Source organism: Polypterus senegalus, unplaced genomic scaffold, assembly GCF_016835505.1.
Source record: "Polypterus senegalus isolate Bchr_013 unplaced genomic scaffold, ASM1683550v1 scaffold_6748, whole genome shotgun sequence".
Taxonomy (NCBI): Eukaryota; Metazoa; Chordata; class Cladistia; order Polypteriformes; family Polypteridae; genus Polypterus; species Polypterus senegalus.
This window is the reverse complement of record NW_024378744.1, coordinates 1-6,781: the sequence shown is the minus strand read 5'-3', so window position 1 is coordinate 6,781 and position 6,781 is coordinate 1. Positions and strand designations below refer to the sequence as shown.

Here is a 6,781-nt window from a genome sequence, read left to right as displayed (position 1 = left end):
TATGCAGTTAAATGACCACCTAAATAAACCTGCTATTCTTGATAAATTTCAGTCAGGTTTTAGAACAAATCACAGCACAGAAACTGCACTCGTTAAAGTAGTAAATGACTTGCTGGTAAATGCAGACAGAGGCCATTTATCTGTTCTCATCCTCTTAGATCTGAGTGCTGCATTTGACACCATTGATCACAACATTCTTAGAAATCGCCTTAGTCAATGGGTGGGCCTATCTGGCAGTGTCTTAAATTGGTTTGAATCCTACCTGACAGGGAGAAAATATTTTGTTAGTTGTGGGAATTACAACTCGAAGACACATGATATCCAATATGGTGTTCCACAAGGCTCTATCCTGGGTCCGCTGTTATTCTCAATCTACATGCTTCCGTTAGGTCAGATTATCTCAGGGCACAGCGTGAGCTACCACAGCTATGCTGATGACACACAGCTGTACTTATCAATAGCACCTGATGACCCCGATTCTATTGATTCACTAACACAATGTCTGACTAGTATCTCAGAATGGATGAATAGTAATTTTCTCAAGTTAAATAAAGAGAAAACTGAAATTTTAGTGATCAGCAATAATGGATACAATGAGGCTATTAGAAATAAACTGGATACATTAGGATTAAAAATCAAGACGGAGGTAAAAAGCTTAGGGGTGATTGTTGACTGTAATCTGAATTTTAAATCACATATTAATCAGATCACTAGGACAACATTTTTTCACTTAAGAAACATAAGTAAAGTTAGACCTCTTATATCACTGAAAGATGCTGAGAAATTAGTTCACGCGTTTGTTTTCAGTCGACTAGATTACTGTAATGCACTCCTCTCAGGACTACCCAAAAAAGATATAAATCGTTTGCAACGAGTGCAGAATGCAGCTGCTAGAATCCTAACTAGGAAAAGAAAATCTGAACACATCACACCAGTCTTAGCGTCACTACACTGGTTACCTGTGTCATTCAGAATTGACTTTAAAATTCTGCTTATGGTTTATAAAGCCTTAAATAATCTAAGCCCATCTTATATATGGAATGTCTGACACCTTATATTCCAAATCGTAACCTCAGATCCTCAAATGAGTGTCTCCTTAAATTCCAAGAACAAAACTTAAGAGAAGTGGTGAGTGACCTTCTGCTGTTATGCACCTAAAATCTGGAATAGCCTGCCAATAGGAATTCGCCAGGCTGATACAGTAGAAACACTTTAAAACACTGCTTAAAACACATTACTTTAACATGGCCTTTTTTATAACTTCATTTTAATCGTAATTTAACTTAATCCTGATACTCTGTATGTTCATTTCATCACAATAACTATTCATGGTGGCTCTAAAATCGGTACTGACCCCTACTCTCTTTTCTGTTTCTTTTTCCGGTTTCTTTGTGGTGGTGGCCTGCGCCACCTCCACCTACTCAAAGCTTCATGATGCTCCAACAATGATGGGCCGGATTAAAAGGAAGAAGTCCTACGTGACCATCATCATCATCAAGCCCTTCCGTGAGAATCCTAAATCCAAAGAGGACTGTTTCATTGATGTTAGGTAGAATGCCCAGAGGGACTGGGCGGTCTCATGGTCTGGAATCCTACAGATTTTATTTTTTTCTCCAGCCGTCTGGAGTTTTTATTTTTCTGTCCCCTGGCCATTGAGCGTTACTCTTATTCGATGTTAATGTTGTTTTATTTTTTCTAATTATGTCTTTCATTTTCTATTCTTTAATATGTAAAAGCACTTTGAGCTACTGTTTGTATGAAAATGTGCTATATAAATAAATATTGTTGTTGTTGTTGTTAGAGCTAGAAAGGTATTGCAGCCCGTACAGTCTCTGTGGTAGGTGACTGAGCTTCTGCGGAAGACAATAGAGGAAATTAGAGAAGATGGCCAAAGCCCTCCTTCTTGAACCTCCACCTTATCGTGGTGGAGGGGTTTGCATGTCCCAATGATCCTAGGAGCTCTGTTGTCCAGGGCTTTATGCTAGGTAGGGTCACCCAAGCCAAGCTGGTCCTAGGTGAGAAATGAGACAAAGACCAATTCAGTAAAACCTCCTATGAAGAACAAAAACTTTGAGGGTTTTCCTTTGCCGGACTGGTCACTGGGCCCCCTCTGGAGCCAGGCCTGGAGGTGTGGCTTGATGGTGGAGTACCACCCTGGTGGCTGGGCCTGCACCCATGGGGCTCGGCCGGGCACAGCCCGAAGAGGCAACGTGGGTCCCCCTTCCCATGGGCTCACCACCTGTAGGAGGGGCCAAGGAGGTTGGGTGTAGTGTGAGTTGGGTGACAGTCAAAGGCGGGGACCCTGGCGGTCCGATCCTCAGCAACAGAAGCTGGCTCTTGGGACGTGGAATGTCACCTCTCTGAAGGGAAGGAGCCTGAGCTAGTGTGTGCGGTGAGAGGTTCGGCTAGATATAGTCGGGCTCACCTTGATGCACAGCTTGGACTCTGGAACCAATCTCCTTCAGAGGGCTGGACTCTCTACCACTCTGGAGTTGCCCCAAGTGAGAAGCACTGGCCCGGGTATGGACATACTTATTGACCCCCAACTTGGAGCCTGTTCATTGAGGTTTACCCCAGTGGGCCGGAGGGTAGCCTCCCTCCACTTCCAGGTGGGGAGGGGCCATAACTGTTGTGTTGTGTGAATGCGTCAAACAGCAGTTTGGAGTACCCACCCTTTTTACACTACCCCACCTTCCCCCCGAGCTGAACCCGGGCGGTGTTTTGTTCTTGAGACTTCAGTGCTGCGTCACGGATTGTCCATAGCGAACACCATGTTCAAGCATAGGGGTGTTCCTATGTGCACTTAGCACCCAGGACACCCTAGGCCTCAGTTAGATGATGCGACACCGGTGGTCCTGTCATCGGACTTGTGGCTACACATGCTGGAACACTCGGGTGAAAAGAGGGGAGGAGCTGTCAACTGATCACCACCTGGTGATGAGTTGGCTTTGATGGTCGGGGAGGATGCCAGTCAGGCCTGGTGTGCCCAAACATGTTGTAAGGGTCTGCTGGGAGCGTCTGGCAGAGTCCTCTGTCAGAAGTAGCTTCAACTCCCACCTCCGGCAGAACTTCACCATGCGTCGAGGGTGGTGTGTGTGTCCGAATGGGCCATGTTCTGTGCCTCTATTGTTGAGGCAGCTGACCAGAGATTGTGGCTATAAGGTGGTTGGTGCCTAGCGGCGGCAATCCCTGAACCTGTATATGGTGGGGATGGTGTGCTGCTGACCTTGGCTGGCAAAATCCCATCACCACCTCCTCGTGGTGCCGGCTGGGAACAACGACACCCATGGGAAGTTGGCCATGATGAGTTAAGCGATGATGTCAGGCGGAGCGGCAGCGATCGGCGGACCCCTCCTCAGTCGCATCATATGCAATAACGGCTCAACATTTGGGCGATGATGCTGGGGCGTCCCCTGCAGGCGGCGCGCGCGCCCTCGCCTGAGCGGCGTGAGAAGTGGGCCGAAGGCTACCTGCCCAGGACGGACAGGCTAAAGAAGCAGAATCCGACCACAACTTCGATTACGGTGTGGGACCCTCAACATCGCACCAACCGACAGGAAGAAGCTGAGAGTTGGCGGCGCACTCAAGACTGCGTCGTGTCGACATGTGCCTGTATTCAGAGACGAAATGGAAAGGATCAAAAGCCAGAGACATCGGCTGAAGGCTTCAAACTTGTATTACAACGGCAGCACTAGCACAAAGCGGCGTGGGAATGCATGATCTGCCAGAAGCTACAAGACAACGTCATAGAAGTCAGCCGAGTCTCAGACCGCCTCATGTCGCTTAAGATCGACACTGGCTCAGCCCGTGCTCGAGTTGTATCGTGCTCTGCGCCCCAAACCAATTGCCCGACGGCGAAAGGCCGATTCTGGGAAAGCCTCGGCGCCCACCCTCGATCATTTGCCCCGAAGAACACGTAGCTGTCGGTGGCGGCCTCCAGCGACCGCGTGGGTCAAGAGCGGGCCGGATCTGAGAGCGGGTCCATGGGGCCAGGGCGAAGAGCCCGTAACGGCGATGGCACGCGGCGCTGGACTGCGCAGAGGCCCATGATTTCGCCATAGTCAACACTTTCTTCAAAAAACAAATGCATCAGATAACATACTCCAGCGGCGAGAGACACCCAGATCGACTACTGGCTCTTTTCGGAGGTGTCACTTCAACTTGGTCCGTGGCGTAAAAGTGATCCCATCAACAAAGCGTCGCCCCCAACACCGGCTGCTAGTCATGGACCTACACCTAGACCTTGGCCAGCGTCGAGATAATGCGAACAACAACCGCCCGAAAAGATCAAATGGTGGAGACTTCGAGTGGAAGCAAGAGCTTACAAAGAGCTCATGCGAGACGGCGTAGCCCTGACCAGCCAGTAGCGGACACCTGGGATGCCATCTCCAGCCAGATCTCCAAAGCTGCGTCCGCAGCCCGAGGGCCGGACGAACCCGGGAAGAAAATTCATCGATAAACAAACATGGTGGTGGAAGCGAAGAAGTGCAAGAACCCATCAAAGCGAAGAAGAAAGCCCTGAAGAAGTGGCTCCAGTCCAGAGACGATGAAGACTACCAACAATACAGAACATCCAAGTTGATGGCGAAGAGTGCTGTCGCCAAAAGCAAAGCGCTCACTATAGCAAGCTCCACGAGGAGTTGGACACGCCTGGAGGGGCGAACAAGATCTATCGCCTTGCCAATATGCGCCATCGTTCGACCCAGGATATCGGCCAGGTCAAGCATATCAAGGGCGACCAACACCTAGTCTTACGGGACCCGCGCCATCCTCCAGCGTTGGAGCGATTACTACTCCAGAGTGAGCAATGAAGAATTCCCACACCCCGATCCGCAGTGCCGACCCTGTCTCTGGCCCGTCCGCCAATTACCATCGCAGAAGTCACAACTGCTGTCAAGAAGATGAAAAACGGGGAAGCTGACGGACCTGATGACATTCCTGCTGAAGTGTGGAAGCTGCTTGGGCAGCGTGGAGCAGCGGCTATCGCGATCTCTTCAACCAAATCGCAGAGGAGGCGAAGTCCCCAAGGCCTGGACCACCAGCATAACAGTGCCCATTTGGAAGGCAAAGGCGACGTGGCGAGTGCTCCAACTATCGCCCAATCCGCCTCCTATGCCACACAATGAAGATATTCGAGGCGGATCTTGGGCCCGCCTCCCTCATATATCGTCACCATCCGCCAAATCAATGCGGCTTTGTCAAAGGCTGTGGAACAACCGATGCAATCCATGCCGCCTTCTACTGGAGAAACATCGAGAAAAGAACAAAGGTGTCCATATGGCCTTCCTGGACCTGGAGAAAGCGCTTGATAGAGTGCCTCATGACCTCATCTGGCATGCGCATTGAGCGCACGGTGTACCAGAACATACGCCAACTGGGTCAAGCTCCTGTACCGCAACGTCACCAGCATGGTCAGGTGCCCAGTGGGAACATCACCGCCTAGCCATCATGCGGGCTGCACCAGGATCAGCGCTATCGCCGCTCCTGTTCATTTTGTGTATGGACACAGCAACGGCGGACCTCCAGACCCCCACCATGACGCTTTCTGTTGGACGGGTCTACGCCTTCTTCGGACGAGACACGCCGAAGCCCTACAGCAACAGGCCCACGGTGGAAGGACCGTTAGACACCAACGGCATGAAGTTGAATATTAAACAGACCGAATACTTGGAATGTGGCTGCAAACCGATGGTACCATCAAGATCGGGAGGAAGACCTGAAGAAGACTACCGAATTCAAGTACCTTTGGCTGTCATCAGCCACGACGGTGACCTGTCACCCGACGTCAGCAGAAGAATCACGCCGCATGGGCAAGTGGCGCCAAGTCACTGGCGTGCTTTCGCACCGCCGATGCGGAAAGCCTGAAGTCAAAATCTACAAATCAGTGGTCGCCCAGTTGCCCTATATGGATCAGAGTGCTGGCCAGCCTCTGCGGCTAACAAGCCCTAAGCACCATGGAGATGCGTATGCTTCGCTGGAGCCTGGGCCTAACAAGATGGGACTGTATCATGACGCCGACATCTGAAGGCTAATGGGCATAGCGCCAATTGTAGAAAAGATGCGAGAGGCAAGGTGCGTGGTACGGCATGTCACCGTGAGCCAGAACTCGATGGCAACGAATGCTGGCTCACCTCGCAGGACATGCACGACCACGAGGAAGACCAAAGAAGCGGTGGATGGACCGAATCAGCGAAGACATGAAAATCGCCAATGTCACCCCAGAAGACGCTTGACCGGAGCCAAATGGAGACGATGTTGCAAGAGAGCGGACCCTGCGATCAGCGGGACACAACGCCAGGATGAAGAAGGTGTGCTGCTGACCTTGACTCGGGCATTGTGGGTCGGTGGGGGGAGTACTTCGAAGACCTCCTCAATCCCACTGACATGCCATCCAATGAGGAAGCAGAGCCTGAGACTTTAGAACATTAGAACAATCTAGACGAGAACAGGCCATTCAGCCCAACAAAGCTTGCCAGTCCTATCCACTTGTTTCCTCCAAGAAACATCAAGTCGAGTTTTGAAAGTCCCTAACGTCTTACTGTCTCACCACACTACTTGGTAGCTATTCCAAGTGTCTATCGCTTCTTGTGTAAAGAAAAACTTCCTAATGTTTGTGCAAAATTTTCCTTCACAAGTTTCCAACTGTGTCCTGTTCTTGATGAACTCATTTTAAAGTCACCGACTTCGATCCACTGTACTAATTCCTTCATAATTTTAAACACTTCAATCAGGTCACTTCTTAACTTCTTTGTTTCTGTAAAGGCTCACTCTTTTTTTTAAA

At 50.0% G+C, this 6,781-nt stretch overlaps 1 pseudogene; it reads left to right on the top strand.

Annotated features, from left to right (window-relative positions):
- Nucleotides 1-4,261: 4,261 nt before the first annotated feature.
- On the top strand, nucleotides 4,262-5,865 carry LOC120519625 (annotated as a pseudogene).
- Nucleotides 5,866-6,781: the final 916 nt, after the last annotated feature.